The following is a 16,682-nucleotide window of genomic DNA, read 5'->3' on the forward strand; positions in this document are numbered from 1 at the left end:
ATTTTTAAATCCCCTATTTCTTCAAGAACTTAACAAATCACAGAAAAATAAATGAGATTAAGGCCCTCACTACGACCCTGGTGGTCGGTGATAAAGTGGCGGTAATACCGCCAACAGGCTGGCGGTAACTACCGCCAAATTATGAACATGGCGGAAAGATCTCCAAAAGACAGCTAATGTCCCATACCGACCTCCAGGTTGGAAACAACAGCTACCACAGTGGTAGCCGCCTACAGCCAGGCGGAAGTCGATGTTCCACCCACCATCTTAAGACCTTGCAAACCGCCAACTTTTCCAGGGCGGTACCAAAGACATCAAAAGCCTGGCAGAGACTGAGCTCATAAGGGAAAGGACTCACCATTGGAGACGCTGGGAAGAACCACACCGCCATGGAACCTAAACTGCATGTTTTTCCAATTATATTCTATGTTCTGCTCCACCACGTACACCAACGCCGGCGAAGACGATAACGGTGAGTACAGCCCCCTAGCACACAAGGGAGTGGGGAAGGAAAAAGAGAGTGACACACACATGCACAACACACACACCCCACACACACACCATACACACAACCATATGTATTACAAAAACAATTTGAGCCCGTAACTTGGCTGAATAAACTAAATTCACAAAACAATTTGGCCAAAGTGTTTGTAATAAGATCAACACAGTGTAAATAATAATTTAGGAGAGATAATAGATGTATACATATTTACAGAAAAAAGGGACACAGCCCAATCCTCAATTTGCGTGGACCACATAGCCACAGGCCAAAGTCCACGGCCACACATGTCACCTGCTCCAACACGGAGAGAACACTACAGGGGCATCAGTTGGAAAATAGGCAGGCACCTCAGGGGGACAGGGGATAGGGGGGCACCTCAGCCCAGAGATGTAACAAGACCACTGGTTCTGGAGGGGGCAACGTGCCCTGTGCTTGATCCTGGGAGTGATGGGCCACAGTCTCTCAGGTGGGTGTCTCACCCACTGGTTCTGGAGGGGGTAACGTGCCCTGTGCTTGATCCTGGGGAGTGATGGGCAACAGTTTCTCAGGTGGGTGTCTCACCCACTGGTTCTGGAGGGGGCAATGTGCCCTCTGCTTGATCCTGAGGAGTTATGGGCCACAGCCTCTAAGGTGGGTGTCTTACCCACTGGTTCTGGAGTGGACAGGCTGCACAGCAGCCCATGAGGCAGGATTACATACTGTCCGCCCGCGGTGACGGCTGCACAGTGGTGGTGCTGCTGGAGGCCCCTGCCCATCTCCTGCAACCTCGGACAGCAGCACAGTGGTGGTGCCAATGGTGGGAGGAGGCTCCTGCCCATCCCCTGCAACCTCAGCTGGCTGCACAGTGGTGGTGCTGCTGGAGGGGGCAGGCTCCCGCCCATCCTTTGCAACCTGGGCAGCCACTTAGGCAATGAGGAGTTGCACGGGCAGCTGCACAGTGGTGGTACTGCTGGAGGGGGGAGGCTCCTGCCTACCCCCTGCACCCTCAGAGGGATGCACAACCATGGTTGGCGGTGGGCGCTCCGTCATAGTTCCTGGCCCAGGCTCCTTGTCCGTCCTGCCTACTGGTGCAGGCTCCTTGCCCTTCCTGCCTGCTGGTGCAGGCTCCTTGCTCTTCCTGCCTGCTGGGGCAGACTTCTTGGCCTTTCGGGTGGCAGTTGCAGGCTCCTTGCCCTTCTTGCCAGCTGGGGCAGTCTCTCTCCCCTTTAGGCTGGCTGGTGCAGGCTTCTTCCCCTTCAGTACATGTGGCTTGGGTCCCTTTCCACCACAAGTGGGTGTGGTTACGACTGGGCCCGTGGACTGTGCAGCTGAGGTGCTTTGCTGGGTTCGTGATACCCTGCCCATACATGCAGTACGGGGGGAGGGTAGTAGGGAAGAGGTCAATGGTGGATAGGAACAGTTCTATAGGGACATTGGGGTGGGAAGAGGGAGAAGGAATGGGAGTGGAGGACAAGGGAGTGGTTGTTGGAGGTGTCTGTCTGTTACTTTCGGGTGCAGGTGCATCGGCTGTGTGCTGTTGTGAGGTGGATGGCTGTTGGGTGTCTGAGTGCTTGCGTTTGTGTACTTTGGGAGGAGGGGGACTGACACAGTGGGTGAGGACACAGGGGACGTGCATGGCTGATGTGGAGGTGTCTGCCAGTGAGGTGTGTGTTCTGCTTGGTGTGGTGATGATGCTGGTAGTGGATGATGATGTAGTGCATGAAGGTGTGAGTGTAGACATGGCTGGGGGGAGGTGATGGAGGGAGAGGAGGGGAAGACAGTGGAAATAGTGGATGTTGTTGTGTCTGCAACTGAATGGTGTTTGTTTGAGTGCCTGTGGGATGAAGTGTGGTGCTTGTTTTTTGGCAGTGCCACTCTTGGGTGTTGTCTTGTGTGCATGCTCGTCTGTATGTGTGCTTGGGATATGTTGGGGTTAAGGGGAATGTGACTGGGCAGTGGAAGTTGGACGGGGACGGTAGAAACATGGACAATGGTTGCCATCAGAGAGGAGGCCAGAGCCTGAATCAATCTCTGTTGGGCCGCCAATCCAGTGTGAATGCCCTCCAGGAATGCATTAGATTGTTGCATCTGGGATGCCAGCCCCTGGATGGCATTCACAATGGTTGACAGTCCCACAGAGATGGATCTCAGGAGGTCAATAGCCTCCTCACTCAAGGCAGCAGGGCTAACTGGGGCAGGGCCTGAGGTGCCTGGGGCCAAGGTGATGCCCACCCTCCTGGGTGAGCAGTCATGGCCAACACACTGAGGGGCTGCTGGGAGGGCGGTGCTGGTACAGGGGGTGGCAGCTGTACCTGAGGCTGGGGTGGTCACAGAAGTGTCTGCCACCACCAGGGAGCTTCCATCGGAGCAGGTATCTGTGTCAGAACTGTCCCCTCCAGTCTCCGCCGTGGTGCTCCCCTTGCCCTCCGTCCCACTGGTGCCCTCACCGTTGGTAGACTCTGCCTCCTGGGTCCTGTGGGATGCAGCTCCCTCCATCGCTGATGCCTTTGCTCCTCAGCCAGATGATGCTAATGCACATAAGGACAGGATGACAAAACAAGAAAGGGTGGGGGACAGACAAAGGATACACTGGGTCAATGGCTGCACCAACACCACCGTTGGCGTACACACCACCCTCACACACAGGGAACAGGTCCACGTAATATGCATTGCACTACCAGAGAAATTGTTAGCCACCAAGGCATGGGGAGGGGCACACACCGCCAAATGCAGCACACCTGAGACCCATGCAGCCCTGACCAGTAGTGGATGCTACGAGCTAGGTATCAAGATTTCCCCTTCTGAATTCTAGCTACTAGGGGACCTACGCTGCAATGTCAGGCCTGGCCAAGGGGCACCCACTGACACACATCCACCACCGGGATACAACCCAACCATGTGTAAGTTGTAATGATGGGCACTGTTCTCACCCCCTTGTGGCTGCTGTAATGCCCTCAAGCGCCCATCCAGCTCAGGGTAGGCCACCACCAGTATGTGGGCCATCAGGGGGGCCAGGGTTCGATGGGCACCCCTTCCTCGTTGGGAGGCCATCCCCAGCTGGGCCTCTGCCGTCTTCCATGCCTCTCAGGTCCATCTACCGTTTGTGACAATGGGTGCTCCACCTGCCATAGACCCCCAGGGTCCACACCTCCTTGGCGATGCATGCCATATACCATTCTTTTGATGGGCGCTGATCTGTAGAGGCAATACACACAGGAAAATAACATTAGACAAACAGTCCTGCCTGTTACACATATGGCCCACCATACCACTTACACACACATGGGCCAGCACAAAACCTGTACGCCACCAAGAGGACAACCGCCCACCCCCACTTACACAAGGCCTTCACACACACAACTCTGTGCATTCATGCCACATGCATCGTGCTCACAGTGTACTCACCTGTTGGTCTGGAGGCCCATGCAGCAGTCCGTACTGGGGTAGGACCCCATCCACCAATCTCTCCAACTCCTCCCAAGTGAAGGCTGGGGCCCTTTCCCCAGTCACACGGGCCATGGTAGGTTCCAGACACAGGTCACAGCACAGCAGCACATGCAGTGTAGGTCCTCTCGTATGGAAGATCCGGTAACAAGTGAGGAATCAGATAGGAAATGGCGGTCACATCCGTGGTGGTGCATACCGTCACTGCCGGTGTAGATCACTATTGGCCACTGTAACCCATAGAGCCCAACTTAGGCAATGAGGAGTTGCACGGCAGTTCCCGACCGCCTCCCGCAACGGCGCACAACGTCATCAGAATTACCTTACTTCCACCTGACCATTCACACAGGACAGGCGGATGCCATTTGAGGGTGAGGGACAGGCCCTGGAATAATGCTGCATCACAGGAGATATTGGCACATACTGGACAAATGACCCATTACATGTGTACAGGATGCAAAATTATTTTGTAGTTCCATTGTTCAGTTTGTGACAGGCTCCTCACTCTTCTGTCCCTTAGATTCCTACCGCTGTGGATGAATAGGAGATGGAGACATACCCCGTGTACAGACCCCTGGTGGACTTGGCAACACTGGAAGACAGGCACATTATCCTCACTTATAGACTTGACAGGGCCACAACCACAGAGGTGTGTGCCCAATTGGAGCCTGACCTGATATCTGCTATCCGTCACCCCACTGGGATCCCCACTCTTGTGCAAGTGCTATCTGTACTCCATTTCCTGGCAACTGATTCTTTCCGAATGACAGTGGGCTTGGCAGTAGGAATGTCACAGCCAATATTCTCAATAGTGCTGACAAGAGTGTTGTCTGCCCTGATAAAACACTTGTGCAGCCACAGTGTTTTTCCCCAGGTTGAAGATCTGGCCATAGTGAAGGCCGAGTTTTATGCAATCAGATATATCCCCAACATAATTGGGGCGACTGATGGAACACATATTGCATTTGTCACCCTCCCCAGCAGAATGAACAGATTTTCAGGAATCATAAGAGTTTCCACTCTATGAATGTTCAGATGGTGTGCTTGGCGGACCAGTACATCTCCCATGTCAATGCTAAGTGTCCAGGGTCGGTGCATGATACCTTTGTCCTAAGGAATAGCAGCATCCCAAATGTGATGGCCCAATTACAGAGGCACAGGGTGTGGCTAATAGGTGCGCTCTGGTTCCCACCCAGTATATGTTGGCGTATGGGTATGGTGCGGGCCATATAGGATAGTGTGTGGCTAAACATTGTCCCTCATTATTTGCAGGTGACTCTAGTTACCCAAACCTATCATGGCTGCTGACCCCTGTGAGGAATGCCAGGACAAGAGCAGAAGAACGTTATAATGAGGTACATTGGCAAACCAGAAGGATAATTGAAAGGACCTTTGGCCTCCTGAAGGCCAGGTTCTGGTGCCTCCATCTAACTGGTGGATCCCTGTGCTTCTCACCAAAGAAGGTCTGTCAGATAGTGGTGGCATGCTGCATGTTGCATAACCTGGCCCTCAGACACCATGTCCCATTCCTGCAGGGCAGGAGTAGGAGGCTGGAGATGCCCGTGTGGCAGCAGTAGACCCTGTGAACAGTGAGGATGAGGAGGCAGAGGATGCGGATGAGAACAACAGAACATATGTGATCCGACATTACTTCCAATGACACACAGGTAGGACATTTCAATTAATTTGTGTGGCAATGGCATGCTGATATTTTCCACTTCTATGCCCAGTTACTGTTCCCTCAGGCAATTCATTTTGCAGATGTTGGTGACCTGCCATTACTCCTGGTGTGATTACTACAGCCAGCTACAGGTCATTAATCTATGCTCATTCTCCGTACAGTGTATTTGCACTGTTTGTACCTGTTACAATAAATACATATTTGATATACATCACATACACCAAAATGGATTTTTTTCAAAGGGTATTTATTGAAGTGCTAATATATGGAGGGGCAAGTGCAATGGGAAGGGGGTGATGATGAAGGAAAGTCCATGGTATTGTTCCAGTCTGTTTGTAGCACATGTGCATTGTCCATGGGGACATAGGAAGGGGAGCAATGGCAGTTCAAGGCGGACAGGATGACAGAGTGGGACACAAGGGTGACAATCAGGAGAGTCTAATTTCCTGGTGGGGGTCTTGGCAAGTGTCTCTGGCTTCTGTCTGGATCGCAGGGAACGTTTGTGGGGTGGTTCACCTTCTGCAGGGGGAGGGGTGCTGGTGACCTGTAAGTCCTGTGGTGGGGCCTCATGGGCACTAGCAGCAGCGGAATTGGAAGGCTGTTCAAATGTTTGGCTACTGGCAGGGCCCCGCTGGTGTGAGACTGCCTCCCTCATAATGTTGGCCATATCTGCCAGCACCCCTGCTGTGGAGACCAGGGTGTTGTTGATGGCCTGCAACTCCTCCCTGATCCCCTGGTACTATCCCTCCTGCATCTGCCTGTTCTCCTGCACATTGTCCAGGATCTGGCCCATCGTGTCCTGGAAATGTTGATAAGCTCACAGGATCTCTGTGAAAGACTCCTGGAGAGTCGGTTCCCTGGGCCTTTCCTCCCCCTGGCGCACAGCACTCCTCCCAGATTCCCTGTTGGCCTGTGCCTCTGTCCCCTGAACTGTGTGCCCACTGCCACTGACCCCAGGTCCCTGATTGTATTGAGGGTGAGGTGTGGCCTGGGGTTCCTATAGAGGTGGACACACTGCTGATTGTCATGTCCTAGGGACAGAGGTATGAGTACGCTGATAGGTGCTGCAGTGGTGGTGTTTCCTGATAGAGGAGGCTCTGTGGTGGTGTGTGACTGGGCCTGGGTAACCGACTGTCCAGTGGTCCCTGATGGGCCAGGTAGGTCATCCAGATCCTGAAGACCAGAGTTGCTGTCATCACTGGGGGCCTCTTAAGTTGGGGGGCTGGATATTGCTGGCACCGCCTCTCCGCTGACATTGGCTGGGGTACCGGTGGGGATGTAAATGAAGTGTTATGGTTTCTGTGTCTGACATATTCTACATCCGTGGCTTCCTCTCTTTGGATGGATTTGCCCTGGAAGCTTTCACTTGTGTATATTCGTGGATGGTGGGATAGTTAATTCTCGATAGTGTGCATGCTTTAGTGATGAGTGTCCATGCAGGGCTGTAAGGGGTGTCCATGTATTGGTACAGCATGTAGGGCTTGGCATTAGGATGAGTGAGATGTGATGGTGGGGTGTGTGGGAGGTGGTGGAGTGATGGGAGTGAGGGTATGTGATGGCATGCAGATAGGGGGGTAGTAGTAGTAGTAGAGAGTTGACTTACTAGAGTCCAGTCCTCCTCCAACTCCGGCAAGGCCCTCAGGATGCAGTATTGCTAAATCTTGCTCCTCCCATGCTATGAGTTGTGAGGGAGGAGGTGGGGGCCCACAACAAGTCCTCTGGATCGTGAGCTGGTGTCTTGCTGCAATGGAATGTACCTTCCCCCGTAGGTCGTTCCACCTCTTCCTGATGTCATCCCTAGTTCTTGGGTGCTGTCCCATGGCATTGACCCTGTCCACAATTCTCTGCCATAGCTCCATCTTCCTAGCTATAGATATCTGCTGCACCTGTGCTCCAAACAGCTGTGGCTCTACCCTGACAATTTCCTCTACCATGACCCTTAGCTCCTCCTCTGTGAAAAGGGGGTGTCTTTGTGGTGCCATGGGTGTTCTGTGAAGTGTGTTGGTGAGGGTGTGTTGAGTAATGCATTGGGGTGTGTGATGTGTAGTGCGTGAGTGGTGTATAGGTGTGAATAGTGTGTGGCTCTAGTTGTGTCAGTAGTCTTGGTGTCAATCTCCTGGCAGTAATTGTTGTTGGTAAAGGGTTGTGGGTAATGTGGGTGTGTGTTTTATAGTGGTGTGGGTGTGGTGTGTGTATGAGTGTCAGGTGTGTGTTGTTTGAATTGTACAATGTGGTGGTGTTTTGTATATGGGTGTCCATTTTGAGCGTGGCGGTATGTACCGCCAATGGTTTACTGCCGTTGAATATCAGCCCTGGTGATTCGTGGGTCATAATGTGGTGGGTGAAGTTCTGTTGACGCAACGGTATGGGTTTGGATACCTCCAGTTTATCATTGACCTTTGGCGTGGCGGATTTGTGTATGTGGCTGAATACTGAGGGACTGGTGTGTTTGTGTGTCATAATATGGTGAACGGATATCCACCGCCGCTGCGGTAAGATGGACGCCGTCAGCATGGCAGTAAGTGGGATTTACCACCAATGTCATAATGAGGGCCTACGTTTTGAACCATATTAAAGAACATACAATGTTAAGATGTCAAATTTATTTCTTAAACAGAACATATTCAATTTACGCAAAATGTAGCAAAAATAAATGCAAAATCCTGGTTTCATAATTTCATAATTTGCAGATTTGTTTTTCAATAATGGCATTTGTAGAAGCCATGCCTGCTTCATCTTCCACACTCCCTCTCATTGCTACAGTTGTTGGAGAGTAACTATAATATAAAGTGGGATTTGTCCTACGTCATCAATTCCCAGCACCATGTCCAGGCCCAAGGAGAGACACCAAAATGTATGGGGACTGCTCTGGCTTCAGAATCTCTTGCTCGTCTCCAAGACACTATAGCAGAGAATAATGCACTTAAAAAGGGGGGTGCGCGCATACACACATCTCACTCTCTTAGATAGTCTTCAAAGTTATCTAAATTCATTTGGGCAATGATTTACACACGCCCACACACAACACACACATAAGTGAATGGGCACGCACACACAAAAACACAAATAAAGGGTTACTCACAATGATGTCCACAGTCTCACACAATCATGTACACACAAACGTACACACTTTCTTTAACACACCTTATTTACGTACATTGTACCTTATCAAATTTGGCTATTTGTTAGCCAAATTTGAGTAGGTTGTTACTGATTGGGCATATAAAAGCAATTGAAGCTATTCCTGCTCTTTTGAACACACAAGGCTATTCTAAATCTTTTAAGAGCCAGCGTTTGGCAAAAAAGAGGCTTCACTTGAACTTTTCAGTTTAGGCTTGTATTTATTAAGCTTCATTCAAGGTAAGGTCACAGCATAGGATTATAGGGCTGATTTAAGAGCCACTAGCGCTTCCTTGCGCCATATTAGTGTCATTTGTTTAATGCTAATGTGGCCCAACGAGGCCAAAATAGCCACACCAGATTTTCAAAGTGGCACAATTCATGCATTGTGCCACTTTGTAACCCTTTGCACTACATTATGCCTGCTCCAGGCATAATGTGTGCAAAGGGGGCATTCCCCCGTTAGGGGGGCCGAAAAAATGGCGCATCATTTTTTCGGCACATTAAACGCCTACTCAGAGCAGGTGTTAAAAGAAGGCACACCATTGTTTTCAATGGGCCTCAATGGGCTTTGCAGGATTAGCCTCAAAGTTTTTGATGCCAGTCCTGCAAAGCCCCGAACTAGCATCAAAGATTTTGATGCTAGTTCCATAACTACCGCTATTGTGCGCCGACTCTTAGATATGGCGCACACATGGTGGCATTAGGGGGGTGATAAGGGGGCGCAAGAAAAGTGCCGCAGCACGTGGTGCTGCGCCACTTTCCTCAAATCTGGCCCTATGATCTATATGTGTTGTGCACATGATACGGACAACGACTATGCCCTGTGCATAGCAGCTGCAAGGGATATTCACAAGTATGTACACACATTATGATGGTTACACATCATGCCTTGTGCACATGATGTGTAGTGTATGGCCACTTTGTGATAGCTGGTCTGTAGCAAAGCCCTGTACTATGCAGATGAAATGGCTAAGAGTCGTGCACTACAGAGCAAGGCTGTTGACTGTGTCCTAGGTCATTATGCACAACAACAAATGGTGGCTGTCCATGCCTTGTAGTAGGTATTACCACAATCACCTGTGATGTCATGAAGAACTTAAAAGCAGGGAGGGGGCTTGGGCTCAAGGTTGTGTATCTACTTTAACTAATGAATTTCAGGGGTTTTGAGATTTTGGGTTATAACATCCACTATGTGACATTCCTTATAAGTAATTATTTGACACTAAGGCCATCATTTATACTTTTTGGTGCAAAACCGCACTAACGCAGTTTTGCACCAAAAGGTTTAGCACCGGCTTGCACCATTTCTGTGCACCAGCCAGGCGCCATATTTATAGAATGGTGCAAGCCGGTACAAAGGGTAGGCTAGCATCAATAAAAATGATGTTAGTCGGGTGGAGCTGGCAGTATGGAAGAAGGGGATTTTGCACCAAAAAATGACGTTAGGCAGGTTAGAGTAAAAAAATAAAAAGACTCTAATCAGATTAGTGTTATTTTATGGCGCTAAACCTACCATACCACATGACTCCTGCCTTAGAAAAGGCAGGAGTCATTCCCATCACCCCAATGGCCAGCACAGGGGACAAGGGTCCCCTGGGCATGGCCATTGCACCCTGTGCCATGTATGGGGGTCCATTTCAGGGCCCTCTATGGCACTTTAAAAAATTAAATTAAATACCCACCTGTACTTACCTGGGATTGGGTCCCCGATCCTCCACAGTCCCTCTGGTGTGAGTGGGGGTGTCCCTGTGGCCTGGGGAGGGCACCTGTGGGCTTATTCCATGGTGTTCCACCATGGAAATATGCCCACAGGTCCCCTAATGCCTGCCCTGACCCAGGTGTTAAAAAATAGGGCAAAGCAAGCTTTGCACAATTTTTTGACCCCTCCTCCCTCCCGTGCCCCAATTTTGCACAGGAGTATAAAAATGTCGTTAAGGCCATAGAGTCATTTTTTGCACAGGAACGCCTACCTTGCATCTCATTAAGACAAGGTAGGTTTCTACATCATTATGCACAACAACAAATGGTGGCTGTCCATGCCTTGTAGTAGGTATTACCACAATCACCTGTGATGTCATGAAGAACTTAAAAGCAGGGAGGGGGCTTGGGCTCAAGGTTGTGTATCTACTTTAACTAATGAATTTCAGGGGTTTTGAGATTTTGGGTTATAACATCCACTATGTGACATTCCTTATAAGTAATTATTTGACACTAAGGCCATCATTTATACTTTTTGGTGCAAAACCGCACTAACGCAGTTTTGCACCAAAAGGTTTAGCACCGGCTTGCACCATTTCTGTGCACCAGCCAGACGCCATATTTATAGAATGGTGCAAGCCGGTACAAAGGGTAGGCTAGCATCAATAAAAATGATGTTAGTCGGGTGGAGCTGGCAGTATGAAAGAAGGGGGTTTTGCACCAAAAAATGACGTTAGGCAGGTTAGAGTAAAAAAATAAAAAGACTCTAATCAGATTAGTGTTATTTTATGGCGCTAAACCTACCATACCACGTGACTCCTGCCTTAAAAAAGGCAGGAGTCATGCCCATCACCCCAATGGCCAGCACAGGGGACAAGGGTCCCCTGGGCATGGCCATTGCACCCTGTGCCATGTATGGGGGTCCATTTCAGGGCCCTCTATGGCACTTAAAAAAATTAAATTAAATACCCACCTGTACTTACCTGGGATTGGGTCCCCGATCCTCCACAGTCCCTCTGGTGTGAGTGGGGGTGTCCCTGTGGCCTGGGGAGGGCACCTGTGGGTGTGTTCCACCATGGAAATATGCCCACAGGTCCCCTAATGCCTGCCCTGACCCAGGTGTTAAAAAATAGGGCAAAGCAAGCTTTGCACAATTTTTTGACCCCTCCTCCCTCCCGTGCACCAATTTTGCACGGGAGTATAAAAATGGCGTTAAGGCCATAGAGTCATTTTTTGCACAGGAACGCCTACCTTGCATCTCATTAAGACAAGGTAGGTTTCTACATCCAAAAAATGACTGTAACTCCATAAATTTGGTGCTAGATGGGTCTAAGGCCAAAGTATAAATGGAGTTAGTTTTGCACCGAATTAGAGTTAAAAAAAATTATGCTAATTCAGTGCAAACAGAGCATAAATATGTCCCTAAATTGCAAACCTCTTAAGGTGGAAAACGTATATGCATTATTGCTTCAAACACAATCTCAACTCCACCATAAGTAAGCTTTTTCAGTTAAAATATATATACACACATACACACACAAGTCTGTGTGTACACGGAGGTATGTTTCATAATTGTCAATCATTAATACAGTTCTGTCTAATAAATGTGATACATAGGCATTATACACTAAACAGATATTAAAGTATTTGCATACTGGGGAGAAGAGAGCACTGTTTCTATGCTGCCAACTACAGGCATTTTGCTCTGTCAAGTGCAATTCCTTCTTGATGGATGACAAGGAAGGATAATGGGATCCGGTTCCCATGGTTACCAGACAGCAGAGCCGTGTGCCTTGCATTTCTTTCTCAGAAAATGAAACCAGAGGCACAGCTAGAAAACTGAAAATCTATTCAGCAGATTAAGTCAGACAGAAAACGAATGAGACCGTCGAGTCAGGTCGCGGGGACCGAGGAAAATGTAAATCGATAGCTTTATTTTTCATGAAATATCCCACGTGTTTAAAAAGAGACTTGGTTTTTACTGTATGAGGTTCTGAATGCAAATTATCTTAAAATGGTTTATTTTCCTAAAGATACCGTGGTTCTGCCCTTGAATGTCTTCTTTTTTCGCAAGAGGGTTACACAAAACGTCAAAGACTGGTACAGATTCTGTGAGAGGCATTTTTTGGTTTGGATCCTGAAACATTTGGGGGCTGTGGTTATCATAAGCAACTTTAAGACGCTTTAAAACCAGGAAAAGACAAAAAATGCAGGAGAGTGTGAACAGGGGAGTCCATTACTTTCTTAGGTTGGAGTGGGTGTAAATTATGACTTTGAGATTTTAAAGTGTTTTTAAATTACATACATTTCACTTTCTCTCTTACCACTCACTTTGCTTAAATTGTAAATCGTAGAAATCCATTGACTAATGGCTGCTCTAATAGCATTCTTCATTTTCACATAGGTCGAGGACAAACCAGCCAGCCACTGCGGTTTGCAAGGGTTCAAATCAAGGTACAACACCCTACATAGCGATTTGAAGGACTCTGGGAGAAATCGGAGGATAAATAACTTGAAATCTGCCAGTTAAGTCAGAGACTGCAATGCTTGAAATATTTTCAGAGTGCAATATATGGCAATCTTCATCTTATTGACCGTTTTTCAATGAATGTTGGGGTTACATGGGAACGTTGAGTAGGTTATAATGTAGAAATAAAATCAAGACATATATAGAAAATGGTCAAAACCTGTATACGCTTTTTATTTTACAGTGGGTTGTCAGTTTTCATGAACCCTAATAAAGAATACAACAATGATAAAAATATGACTTAATCATTATTCGGTAGGGATTAAAGCTACAACACGCACTGGGTCCATCTTTAGGAGCGATTTCATTGTAACATGGAGCTTCTTAGATTATGGACTCCAGGGCATCTTCGACGATTTCTTAAAACACAGACTCCCCCGGTTAAGTTTTATACAGATGTGGAACATTGTAGTAAGAAGAAAATGTACAAAATATATGCTTCTACATATTTTTTTTTAGGGGCAAGCTTATCTTTCCTTTCGAATGTCACATACTGTTAGGCGTTTATTTTTTATTCTTTGCACAGGGAATCTTCTTCTAAAATCGTTGGCTGAGAGATGGAAATATAACTCCTTAGACTCCCTCTTTGTAATATTTGCCACGTAGGATCTCAGAAATTGTTCCATGTTTTGCATGTGTGTCCAGCGCCAAGGGAGTCGAGATAACAGTTTTAAAATAATGTACTTATTCATTGTTAAAATTGATACGCTTTACGAAATGATTCAGTTGTTAGTGTGCCCTTGGATTGACCAAGTTTATTTTAAGTTAGTTACATTTTAAGAGGTTTTTTTTAACAAATATGTTGAAAAATAATTTTGCTTACATTCTACTGGCAAATGAATTCCAATATCATTCTTCTGTTTTTTTAATTATGTATTGATTTGGTAGATTGTCACCCTCAGTCGAGGTCTAAATCAATTTGAAATAAAATCTTGTATTTTGAATGACTTCAACCCTTATTTTAACCTGCACTACTACTGTAACCCTAACCCCTACCATACACCTAAAATTAAGTCTTATACTTAACATAAATATTAACATCACCATTTTTAACTATTATTTTTGATGTAAGATATGAAAATTATACAACATAGCATGAAAAGAAAGTGTGAGCATATTTTCTATAAACATGATTATGGGTTTTGCAACAAACGCTATCTTCCCTTTGCCCCGTTTTCCTTAACAGGACCTCAGTTTTAATATGGTGGATAAGTGATATCTATTCTCAATAATTTGTTAACTCTCCAGTACATTATAGATAACCACTTCTACAGGATGACCATGGTCCAGTGCTAAAGTGGAACTGCTCTCTATCTAAATCGGATTGGTGATTGGTTTCTCCATGGTTGGCATATTTTATTTACTATTAGAACACTGGAATGTTCGGATCTCCATTGCAGACAATGGAGTGCTCCGGGCTTTTACTAGCCGGTACAAGCCCGGAGCCAACATTCCAATGTTCTCTTTGTTCACAGCAACAGCAGTGAACAAAGCCTCACGAACCCCGAGGGGATTTTAATCCCCTTGGGCTTCATGAGGAATTTGTTTTATTTAATAGAGCATTCTGCCCCCGAGTGGAAGAATATTCTAATAGCCTTAGAACCCGCCGTAGCGGGCTCTACCGGCCATTAAAAGCCCTCTCCCTTGTTAAAGGCCCTCGCCTTCGGCTCGGGCCTTTAACGCGGGAGCGGGCCTTTAATGGCCGGTAGAGCCCACTGCGGTGGGTTCTAAGGCTATATTAAGTCCCTAGTAAAGTGCACTATTTGTGTCCAGGGCCTGTAATGAAATGTTACTAGTAAGCCTGCAGCACTGATTGTGCCACCCACATGAGTAGCCCTGTAAACACGTCTCAGGCCTGCCACTGCAGTGTCTGTGTGTGTAGTTTTGTACTGCTAGTTCGACCTGGCAAGTGTATCCACTTGCCAGGACCAAGCCTTCCCTTTTATTACGTGTAAATCACCCCAAAGGTAGTACCAAGGCAGCCCCATGGACAAGGTGCAGTCCATTGAAAAGGTAGGCCATGTACTGATGTGTTTTACATGTCCTGATAGTGAAATACTGCTAAATTTGTTTTTCACTATTGCAAGGCCTATCTCTCCCATTGGATAACATGGGGATTCCCCCAAAATACACTTTAAGTGCAATTTCCCATTGGAAGCAGATAGAGGTATGGGGTCTCTGAACTCACCATTTAAAAATACACCTTTGGGTAAAGTTGGTTTTTAGATTGTAAGTTTTAAAATATTACTTTTAGAAAGTGGGCATTTTTCTTAACCATTCTGTGCCTCTGCCTGGCTGCTGAATACACATCTGGGCCAGACTGACAGTTGGGCTGTTTGTGAATTCACTCTAGACCAGAGGTCATCAAACTGGGGGGCGGGCCCCCCTAGGGGGGCGTCAAGTGATCCCAGGGGGGCGCCAGACACTGGCCAAAAAAAGTATTATGCAGATAAAATGCCTTTGTTTTAAGCAGAAGCTTGTTATTGCATTTTTAAAAAGGTAACAGTACTGAACTGCAATGCTTAAATAGGTTTAGACATATTTAAACACTGCCATTTTTATTAAACCATTGTGAAAAATTCTGAGGGGGGCCTAATAATTGTAATTTTTCAACTGGGGGGGTGCGGCATTAAAAAGTTTGGAGACCACTGCTCTAGACAGTCACATTTAGGAGCTGAGGTGTGTTCTGCATATCCTAATGGGCTTTGCTGGGCTAGAGTGGTGGAAGGAGCTGACACATGCACTTTAATAGGGTGGTGCCTGTCCTCACACAATGCAGTCTCCTACCCCCTAGAGTGTGTGTGTGTGGGGGGGGGGTGTGACATGGAGAGGCAGGGTCTTGTGCACTACAAAGATTTTCCTTTGAATTTTGCCTTCTTCAAAGACAGAAATCAGCATAAGTATTGGACTGCTGACCCCACAACTTCAGAACACTTCTGGACTGAGGATATTCTGCCAGGGAGAAGTGCAGGATGCATGAGGAGGACCTGCCACTCTGCTTGTTGCTTTGCGGTGCTGGCCTGATGGTGCTACTTCTGCCCAGGGAGTGAAAAGACGGGACTTTGCATTCTAAATCCTGCTTCCCATGGTTCTCCAAACGCTTGAACGGAGTCTGCCTCCTGTTAGAAGTCCCGGGGATATGAAAGACTCAATCTGCCAGCACCTGGGCTTTTTTCTGAGAGTCCTGACTTGCCAAGAGGTACCAAATCCAATTCCTGAGCCCTTGGAAGTGAGTTCTGGTGAAACCAAGAAGAAACCAAGGCCCTAATTGGCTAACGCAGTTTTGCACTAAAACGTTTAGCACCGGCTTGCACCATTTCTGTGCACCAGCCAGGCACCATATTTATGGAATGGTGCAAGCCGGTGCAAAGGGTGGGCTAGCATAAAAAAAAATTACATTAGTCGGTCGGGCTGGCGCTATGGAAGGAGGGGGTTTTGCACCAAAAAAATTACGTTAGGCAAGAGTAAAAAAAAAATTACTCTAACCTGTCTAGAGTCATTTTCTGACACCAAAACCATCCATACCACATGACTCCTGTCTTAGAAAAGACAGGAGCCATGCCACCACCCCAATGGCCAGCACAGGGGACCAGCGTCCCATGGGCATAGCCATTGCACCCAGTGCCATGTAGGGGACCCCATGTCAGGGCACTTTAAAAAATAAAATGCAATACTTACCTGTACTTACCTGGGATGGGGTCCCCCATCCTCCACAGTCCCTCTGG

At 47.6% G+C, this 16,682-nt stretch overlaps 1 long non-coding RNA gene across 1 annotated transcript in view; it reads left to right on the forward strand.

The window, feature by feature from the left end:
* The window catches only part of LOC138285293 (uncharacterized), a 38,808-nt gene extending 25,073 nt beyond the window's left edge, over window positions 1-13,735 (forward strand). Inside the window, exon 3 of the long non-coding RNA XR_011201565.1 lies at window positions 12,835-13,735. This is a non-coding gene — a long non-coding RNA (uncharacterized lncRNA). The remainder of the gene's footprint in view (window positions 1-12,834) is intronic.
* Window positions 13,736-16,682: the final 2,947 nt, after the last annotated feature.

The sequence above is a fragment of the Pleurodeles waltl genome, chromosome 3_1, assembly GCF_031143425.1.
Source record: "Pleurodeles waltl isolate 20211129_DDA chromosome 3_1, aPleWal1.hap1.20221129, whole genome shotgun sequence".
Lineage (NCBI taxonomy): Eukaryota > Metazoa > Chordata > Amphibia > Caudata > Salamandridae > Pleurodeles > Pleurodeles waltl.